General features: G+C 44.3%; 1 long non-coding RNA gene across 1 annotated transcript; it reads left to right on the forward strand.

Annotated features, from left to right (window-relative positions):
- The first annotated feature begins 7559 nt into the window (after positions 1 to 7559).
- On the forward strand, positions 7560 to 9785 carry LOC129343297 (uncharacterized). The gene is made up of 2 exons (XR_008598284.1): positions 7560 to 7638; positions 9113 to 9785. It is a non-coding gene; the product is annotated as an uncharacterized LOC129343297 (long non-coding RNA).
- Positions 9786 to 10444: the final 659 nt, after the last annotated feature.

A 10444-nucleotide genomic window follows, 5' to 3' on the forward strand; every position in this document is an offset into this window, starting at 1 on the left:
GTTTCAGAATAAATATCTACAGATTATATGCCCCCCTCAGATGTTTCCATTTTAAAGCTTGCTTTAGGTATAGGGCCATGCCCAGCAAAGAGCACAAAGGCTTGGGGGGGGGGGGCAATGGGGCATGCATGTGACATCATTGTAACTATGTCACATCTAGGTCCAACCCAGAAGTGAGAAGGAGTAGCTCTAGGAATTGCTGGAAACACTATGGTAAAGCCATTAAATTTCCAGCAATTCCTAGAGCTTCCCTATGTCATGTCCAGGTTTTACCCAGAAGCGACATAGTGGCATTGGTGATGTTACTGTATTTTGGTTGTTGTGGGTTTTCCGGGCTGTATTGCCATGGTCTTGGCATTGTAGTTCCTGACGTTTCGCCAGCAGCTGTGGCTGGCATCTTCAGAGGTGTAGCAACAAAAGACAGAGATCTCTCAGTGTCACTAGAGAGAGGCCAGTGTCACTGAGAGATCTCGGTCTTTTGGTCTTCGGTCTGAAGATGCCAGCCACAGCTGCTGGCGAAACGTCAGGAACTACAATGCCAAGACCACGGCAATACAGCCCGGAAAACCCACAACAACCATCGTTCTCTGGCCGTGAAAGCCTTCGACAATTACTGTATTTTATTTCATTTTTTTCCAGCTGCCACTCAGTGGCAGACAATGGGGCTTGCTGGCAAGCCTGTTCCAGTGTCAAAATACAGCAAGCTTGTCCACTTTGGAGAAGACATGCTGTTGCCACATAAGGCAATTGTTCCCTTATAGTATACATTCTCAGGCAGCAAAATGCTCAGACTTCAGGTGTTCCTTTGCAAGGAATATTTTTCTGTAGTGTTAGAAACAGGAAGTCTGCACTTATGGACAAAAAGAGGACTCATAGCTGAGTGCTGGAGTTTGAACACTGGATTATAATGTTCTAGGTTCTAGCTGACTTCTCAAAATGGGGCTGGAAAAATCCTTATTTAACAGAGCCTGAGGATCTGCCACCTATCAGAATATGCACGTCTAGCTTAGGTGGAGTGAACCTTTAGTTAAATTCAGACCTGATTCTCACAAACCATGGTCTGGTAGCATCTGGCATCTGCAGAAATGTAGATATCAAAGAGAATAGTTCTAGCTTAGAGCCAAGCTACAAGTGACGCCTAACACAGGTGGGACACTTATCAGCTTCCCTCAAGTTTTGATGGGAAATGTAGGCATCCTGGTCTTGCAGCTGTAATGGAGAGCCAAGCTGTAAAACCAGGATGCCTAGATTTCCCATCAAAACTTGAGGGAAGCTGTCAAGTGTCCAACCTGTGTCAGGCATCACTTGTAACTTGGCTCTTAGTCTTGTCTTTGAGCTTTCTACTTTTAAGAATCTCTTCCTCAAGGACTACACTACACAAAAGAGATGGATGGGCTGCGTGTAATTAAAAGGAGTCTATAAGGGCTCTCTACTTTGTAGTTTGCTCAAGGAGGCCTCTGGATACTTGGAGAATACAATTATTCAGATACGCTTCAATTAGCAAGATTTTCTGGTCTCCGTTTCTGGGGCTTCTTTGGGATGACTCACTAAGGTGTTGTTAGTGTAAGTTGCTAGTGTTTGATTCTGGGAGGTCCATCTAAGGGGGAAGGCAGCATTACATAGCCCAATCTTATCAGATCTTGGAAGCTAAGTGGGGTCCATACGTGGATGGGCAACCACCAAGGAAGACTCTGCGGAAGAAGGCACTAGCCAACCACCTCTGCTTCTCACTTGCCTTGCCTGCCCCTTGCTGGGGTGGCCATATGTCAATTGCAAATTAATGGCACATAATCACACACTCAGGGTGAAGCTACAAGTGATGAACGACACTTGAACGGCAAGTGTATTTCTCCATGTTCACTTGCGCTCCACTCAATCCACTTGCCGTTCAAGTGTCATTCGTCACTTGTAGCTTGGCCCTCAAAGTTCATCTCCCCTTCCAATCTTTCTGAAATTTAAATACCTCGGCGAATGGGTGTGTGGATGCACCTAATCTAACCTTATGAAGACTAGAAGCTGAAGAAAGTGGAAAGGAAGTAGTCTCTCCCCCCCCTTTCCCCTTCCACCAAAATACTATTATTTCTTTGAAGCATGCCTCTTCAGAGATCTGCTCAAGATCGTCAGCAGTAAAAAAAAATAAAAAAATAAAACTGTAAATAATTAAAACAGTAAAACCCACAGTAAAACTATCTATATGTTTTAAATAGAAACCCATCAAAGCAACAGTATAAAATAACCTTGGAAACGTAACAGAACAGAGGGGGAGGTGTTGCCCAATGAAGCTGGTGAACAACTAATTTAGGACAGTCAAAAGGATGTACTTCCTCACAGGACCCATAATTAATTTCTGGAAATCACTGCCACAAAGATGTAGCGATGGCCATTAGCATAGATGTCTTTAAAAGGAAACTAGATAAATTTAAGGAGTTCCATGGCAGATTATTTGCCACTGTGACTTAATGAACTCTGTGTTCAGAGGCCCCGTGAGCACCCCTTGATGGGGGTCAGACGAGGGAAACAGTTGGTGCCTTCATACCCTTCTTTGTAGGTTTCCGGGAAGGGGCGGTTGGAGTGAAGATTCTTCAATGCATGGGCAACCACTCTGATTCACCTGGGCTCTTTTGATGTTCTGGTATTCCTGCTGCACTTTTTCACAGACAAATGTTTAGTTTGGTGGAGAAGAGGAGACTGAGGGGGGACATGATTACTCTCTTTAAATATTTGAAAGGCTGTCATTTGGAGGAGGGCAAGGAGCTGTTCCAGTTGGGAGCAGAGGGTAGGACTCAAAGCAACGGGCTTAAATTACATGCAGAAAGGTACCGGCTGGATATTAGGAAACACTTTTTCACGGTCAGAGTAGTTTAAAGGTGGAATCAGCTGCCTAGGGAGGTGGTGAGCTCCCCTTCACTGGCAGTTTTCAAGAAGAGTCTGGATGAATATTTGTCAGAGATGCTTTAGGCTGATCCTACATTGGGCAGGGGGTTGGACTAGAAGGTCTGTATTGCCCATTCCAGCTCTGTAATTCTGGGAGAACTCCAGTGAAGACCAGGGTTGCAGAGGCAGGTAATGGCAAAGCACTTCTGTTAGTCTCTCACCATGAAAACCCCGCCAGGGGGCGCCATAAGTCAGCTATGACTTGAGGGCACTCTCCACCACCACACTGTCTTTAATAAAAAGCACAAACACTCCAGTTACTTCAGAATTCTGCAATGATGGCCATCTCCTGGTCTTCAGAAAACCTTGACCACTTCTGAGCCACAACTCAATGTTCTGCTGTTGACCTTTACAGCCCTAAAGAGCCCAAGGCCTGGTTAGCTTAAAGACCACTGGCTTATCTTAGAAGCCTTTCCAGACATGAAGAACATCTTCTCAGGACCTGCTTCACAGGGGTGGTTTTCCCTCCAAACCACTCACGGGACTATTTGAAGTGGCACAATCAAGAGGGTATTGTCACATTATAGGGACTTGACTCATTTCCAGTCATTGGCAGTGCGGGAGGCATGGGGCAAAGGGGCATTTTCTCCTGGGCCCACTAGGATGGAGGAGGCGATAAGGGCCGGCTTGCCTCTATCCCATATCCCCCCAAGCAATGAACACCCATCCCTGCAGGGGATGTCTCACGTCTGTTCAGTAATTCTCAAAGGATAGTTAGGGATAAGACTTGCTTTTCCTTTAATTAGCTGCAAACCCTAATGCATGTTAACTTCCTAAATACCGTGTGCTCTCTGTATTTTATTCTATTGTCTTCAGCACATATTAAAACGGGAAGAACCTTACTTAACATCATTTCTCTGATGTTTAATTATTGCCCCTCTATATTTTGCCACAGAAAGAGTAACGGAATCATTCATATTCGATACCAACCATGTCACCTGCACTCTCAAATTAGGTAGTTCCATATTTTTAAGTAGAGGGATGATTAAGCTAGCCCTCAACTCATTAAATATGGGACACTATAATCATATGTTCAATTTTATCATATGAGCATCTGCGTGTTCTGTTAGCATATGGTATTTTCTTATATCTACCCTTCAAAACTGCCGAAGGAAGAGCATTCATTCTTGCCAGAGTAAAAGCTCTTCTGAGCTTTGGTACTGTCAAATGATTAAAAATGCTTCGGCAGTTGCATCAGGAAGGCAATACCAACATACCCTCCATGCCCTAACAGACGTACTAGAAATGTCCAACTTCCTGGCATGCATTTTTATTTGTCTAATTATAAATTTGGTCTCTGTAGTCTTGATCAGGGGTATGAAGGGGTGGAAAGATTCAGTTTTCCTGCTTTGGAATTTCTGAAGTGGGAAAAAGAATCAGAAATAAGCGGTTTCTGAAGCAGCAAGCCGCTTCGGAAACCACATTGCCCTGCTTCGGTATGCTCTGTGAAGATTCGGAGGACACCGAAACTTCCCACACCACTGCTTATTTCACTCGATGGGAGGGGGAGAAGGGGGTTCCCTCATGGAGGAATCCCGAATTCTGGATTGGCTGTGCATGATAAAATACCTTCACCTGGCCCTTTCGCTTCAGGTGAGCAATTGTGTATAATTGCATTGTGGGGCCTGGAGATCTCCCAGAGATACAACTAGTCTCCAGACTACAGAGATTAGTTCTCCTGGATTAAATTTGAAGGGTGGACTATATGGCATCACCCCCCCACTGTTGTCCTTCCCTTCCCCAAACTCTGCCCTCCCCAGGCTTCACTACCAAATTGCTGGGAATTTCCCAAGCCAGACTTGGCAACTCTAATACAGGGCCTTTTCCGTCATGACTCCTCATTTGTGAAATGCAATCCTCAGCTCTCTGCCCAAAGCCAGCAATGCAATCCTATGCAGAGTTACTTAAACTGGAGCAATTTTGCATAGAATTGCATACGACTGCACTGTACGTATACTAATTTTTCATTGTTAGATGAAACTTTTTAAATTCTTCTACGTATTAAAAATATTTTTTTTAAAAACTTGAATTTTGGATGTATTATGTTTCTGCCTTCTTTTATTGTGTTTATATCCTGATGTTAATACCCCAATGGCATTTTTCAGTGATTTTATACATCCAGATTGTATGCTGTCCATCCACTTTAATCCATGGGGCCAAGACCAATGTAATTAATTCCACCATTGATAAATAATAAAGATATACATTTAAGTGCCCTAACCTGGATAGCTCAGGCCAGCCTGATCTCTTCAGATTTCAGAAGCTTAACAGGGTCAGCCTTCGTTAGTAATTGGATGGGAGACCTCCAACGAACATTGTCCCATGTTAATATACAAATCCATGGTCAGCATTTCATATAGGATGTTGTTGTTTTTTCCTTTCCCAGTGCTGATACCTGTGATGGGAAAATTTGTCCTGTAAGTGACACCACCATCCTGACCTGACTAGCCCAAGTGAGCTAATCTCGTCAGATCTCAGAAGATAAGCAGGGTCAGCCTTGGTTAGTAATTGGATGGGAGACCTCCAACGAAGTCCAGGGTTGCAGAGGTAGGCAATGGCAAACCACCTCTGTCAGTCTCTTGCCATGAAATCCCCACCAGGGGTTGCCATAAGTCAGCTATGACTTGAGGGCACTCTCCACCAACATACATTTAAGTACAAAAGAAATTCAAAGGCATAACTACAGGATGGTGAAGGGAAAGGTTACCAGCCAACAGCTGGCACCCAGCAGGAAACTTGGTAGGGTGGCGGGGACCTTGGGGGTACTGTCATGTGTATGGTATGACATCATTTTCAGGGCAAAACTGAAAGTCATGTCACACCATGTTAGTTTTACCATAGAGTTTCCACTGAATCCTAGATTGACATGATGTCTCTTACAGGTTAGCCCCAGAAATGATGTCATGCTGTCAATGCAATGGTGTTTTTCCCCTGCATTTACCCCCACCTGCCTACCAAGTGGTGACGGAAGTTGGGGGGTAGCTGGTAGGAATGGGAGAAATGGCAGCCCTTGGAAGAAGATCTGGCTTGGTAGCGGCACAAATGAAAAGGATATTCATGACTAACAGTGCAATCCTATGGAGAGTTATTCCAGTCTAAGCCCAGTCTAGCGGTACAATCCTATGCAATGTAATTCTGTTTGTCAGGTCCAGTAACTCCTAGTGGCTTTTAAGGTGCTAACGGACCTGACTCTTGCTCTGTTAAAGAGATGGTGCACAACTGTTTAAACAAACAAATAATCTTGATCCTTAAAATGTTTCAAGGGAACCTATTGCTGAATAGCTCCTTTAAGCCACATCTAATAAGAGGAGGGGGGAGGTAGTAGGGATGGTGAGTGCTGATATGAAATTAGGAGTATACTATCCATGCTACTGTGTTCCACTTGTGAAATTTCGAAGGCTGTCCTTTCCTAAGTCCCTCTCCTTGTCCATTGGCTTACTCCTAACACTCAATTTCAATTCAGAGAGGATCTGCCAGAAAGTCCCTACATATCTGAGATGTTCAGGCTCCAGATTGCATCTAGATCATGGTTCCTGGCAGAAGATGGCACTTTCACTGCCTCTCAATGACGTTTGTAAGCCAAACATGTCCATAGAGAGGCACACGAGCATCTCTCTGTGTCTGGGAAATAATTGAAAGGAGAGGAGAAATCAGACCATTGCATTCAGAGCATGAAGATTTCAGCAGGGACAGCTCTTTCCTTGCCCAGATGCATGTTGTATTATCTTTCCTTTCCTTTCCTTTCCTTTTTCCTTTCCTTTCCATTCCTTTCCATAGAAGCTCATTAATTTATGAATCTTGCACAATGGAAAATTCTTCCTTATTTTTTGGATGCAAGGGCTAAAACGACTGAGACATATTTTGTAATTGCTAAGGTAAATTTAGGACCCTTATCACTAAGCAAAAGAGCCAGGGCTTCTGGATAATTAAAGGCTTAATGTAATAACCCCTTATGATTTTGAAGAACGTACATTCGTGCAGAACCTGAAAGGATGTATTGATCCTATTAAGGCCCCAAGGGCAAATTCTGCCAGAATAAGGCCTATTCAAAAATCTTCCCTGTAAAACCGTTGTGGGTATAATATTCCTTCTTGCAAACCAGAAAACTCTGCAGTATTCTGGGATGGTAAAATAGTACATATAGGGGGGCGGGGTACTGATTTTAGAAAGAAAGACCAAAAGAAATGGGTGAACGAACTGTGTGGGCTGCTAGAATCCATTTCTAGGATGTTGTGTTACCATTACACTCCATATTTGTTCGACTTGGACAGGCAAGATGCTGGTCCAGTTTGAAGTGACCTGTGTGGTAAGAGATTCCCTAAATCTGGGTTCGTTTCCAAGTTTGATAGTCTGCTGACATTGCTAGGCTGTCATTAACTTCCGTCATCAACCACCGGACCCCCCCCCCCCCCCGCGCATTTGTTCCTTCTGACTTTGGGCATGTCGGATGTCCTCTTTCATTAAATTGAACATGTCATTCCGGAAAAGGGTGGTTTCCTCTTAAAATATAGCATATCCCATTCAGAAAGTGATATCAGTGATCGTAGGGTGGATTCCATGTAGTCACTCTTAAGTCATTATCGACTCATGTCTGCTTCCTGGATGGGTTGTAAGTTGGATGTTGGAAGTCCTATAAAAGGCCTTACTTCTCCTCGTTCACCAAACCATTCTTCTCCATTCATTAGGACAGACATCCTGTGCTGGGTAAGTGGACTCTTCATTATACTTCCTTTTAGAAATGAGGAACCAAGGTGGTGAAGAGCTTTGTATGTGATTGCCAATACCTTGAATTGAGCCCAGCAACTGATGGGCAGCCACTGGAGTAACTGCACCTAGCTCCCGATAATAACCAAGCTGTGCAGTTCTGCACCAACTGGAGTCTCGAATTGACTTTGAGGGGAGACCTACGTAGAATGCATTATAGTAATCTAGTGTTAATGTTACCATGGCATGGATCTAAGTGCCCAGATCATCTGTGCCAAGGTAGAGGGCAATCTTCCAGGCAAGACTTAGTTGGAAGAAGGCATTTTGCAGCCACGTTAACTTGCTTCTCTAGCAGCAGTGCTCGACCCAGTATAACCCCTAGGCTCTATCCCAAGTCAGCAAGGGTCAACTGAACCCTCATTCAAAGTGGGAAGCACAATGCCCTTTAAGATCTTTGCCTTCCCCAACAGCATCACTTCCGCCTTTCCTGGGCCCAGTTTCAGGGTGTTCACTCAGAGCCAAGCTATAAGTGATGCCTGACACAGGTTGGACACTTGTCAGCTTCCCTCAAGTTTTGATGGGAAATGTAGGCATCCTGGTCTTGCAACTGTAATGGAGAGCCAAGCTGTAAAACCAGGATGCCTACATTTCCCATCAAAACATGAGGGAAGCTGACAAGTGTCCAACCTGTGTAAGGCATCACTTGTAGCTTGGCTTTCAGCCGTTTGACCTCAGCAGCCAGGCAGCAACTCAAGACCTTGACTGCACCACCAGGGAATTTGGATAGTGAAATATAGAGCTGGGTGTCATCTGCTGCTTGCAAGTGGCAGGGCCTTTTAAAAGGCACCATGTCCCTCCAGAAAACATTTTCCTCTTTCTGACCTTTACAAGGCATGTCCAGGATTTTGGATCTCAGAGTTCTGAAGGCAGTGTAGTTCCAAGATGGGGCAAATTATTTGAGATTTCGTTCAGCAATTTAGATGTGGCTAATATAAAGACAATGTTTAAAAGACCACAGTGATATTTTCCATGAATTCCAAGGCCAGTCATGCAGAGGAATCTGTCCGCCTGTCTGTCCCTCTCCCTCCCTCCCTCCCTCCCTCCCTCCCTCCCTCCCTCTATCTATCTATCTATCTATCTATCTATCTATCTATCTATCTATCTATCTATCTATCTATCTATCTATCTATCTATCTATCTATCTATCATGAGTTCCATTTCCCCGGAAGGAACCCCCCATCCCCACTCCAATTTTCCCCTGCTGCTCTGACTGGCAGAGAAGAAACATTTTTTAAAAAATGCATGTGGTGTCACATTGCCTCTATGGTATTACCATAGAGTTTTTGATAATTCCTAGAGCTGTCTATCTTACTTTTGGGGCACTGCCTGGCAACTCTACTATGTTTCTGTCCATCTATAAGGTGCTACTGGACCCAAATCTTACTCATCCATTCATCTATCTTTTTCCCCACAGGATTTCCCCAAAGCCAAAGAAAATGTCTTGCCAGCAGTCTCAGCAATTCAAGAAGCCTTCAACGTGCCTCTCATCATCCAGTAACAATCCGTGCCAGCCTTCAGGATGCTCTAAACCATGGCCTTCTTCAGGATGCTCAAAGCCAGGCCCAGCTCCAGGATACTTGAATCCATGCCCATCTTCTGGATGCTCAAAGCCAGGCCTACCTACAGGATGCTCCAATCCATGCCCTCCTCCAACATGCCAAGGATCAACTGGTAATCCATGCCAAGGATCGTGGGGAAATCCATGCCAAAACCCATCAGGCCAAGGCAGCGGACATCACCACCATTACCTCTATCATGACACCCAACAAACCAAGCCCTGCTAGCTTCCTTGGAAGAGTTGGCCATCAAGAGATGAAAGCATGCCAATAAATTCTCATGAGGTCAATCTCTCAATTTCATTGCCCCTAGGTGTGTGCTCCTATGTATTAGCCACATCCTTATACTTATTTAGATCCACATCCAAAGGGCTATTTTATGCCTTCCAAAGTGCTTAAATGTATATGGGTTTTTAATTTCTACTTCTCAACAACAATCAATGCCATAATCTCTTTTTCTCTTTGTCTTTCTATTGGAAAAGTAAGTGATCATGCGATGAAAGCATTATCAATAAATCTGTATGAAGCTAACCTAAATAGCTCTGTGTTTTCTCATTCTCTTTTGTGCTAGATCCCTCATTATGTTCTTTAGTGGGCTGGTTTTCACGTGCATATTTTTTTATTTTATTTCATTTAAAATCACTGCTAGCCAGGCTCTCCATCACTTTCAAGGTGGCACCCAGTAGTCACTGAAACATGCAACAACAGCTAAAACAAACAAACAAAATAAATTGCAGCAAGTAAAACATAATTTACAATGGCAACAGTAAGAATAAAACAGCAGTCTCCAAACATGGGGGCTCAGAACTTAATGGGTGGGTGGGTCCGTATGGGAGTAGGTGGGCCTTCTTATGATTGTCAATGTCAACCTCTGAGTGGGTCCTGGAGATCACCCAGTATTACAACTGATCTCCATACAACACAGATGTATACCCTGCAGAGCTCCCTCCCCCAACCCCAGCTCCTGGAGTTGACAGTCCTAGTTACCTTGGTGTCAGAGCTTTTGATGGGGGAACTGTGGTGGCCCCCCACCTTATGGAATGGCTTGCCTTAGGAGATCAGGAAAGCTTCCACTTTTCTGCCATTGGTTCAGGAGGAGTAGAGATGGGCACAAGCCAGGGAAAAAATGAACTCTGCAGTTCGTCATGTTTCACGAACCACGAACCACAAACTTTCACGAACTTGCCCCG

This window comes from Eublepharis macularius, chromosome 1 (genome assembly GCF_028583425.1).
Source record: "Eublepharis macularius isolate TG4126 chromosome 1, MPM_Emac_v1.0, whole genome shotgun sequence".
NCBI classification, from domain to species: domain Eukaryota; kingdom Metazoa; phylum Chordata; class Lepidosauria; order Squamata; family Eublepharidae; genus Eublepharis; species Eublepharis macularius.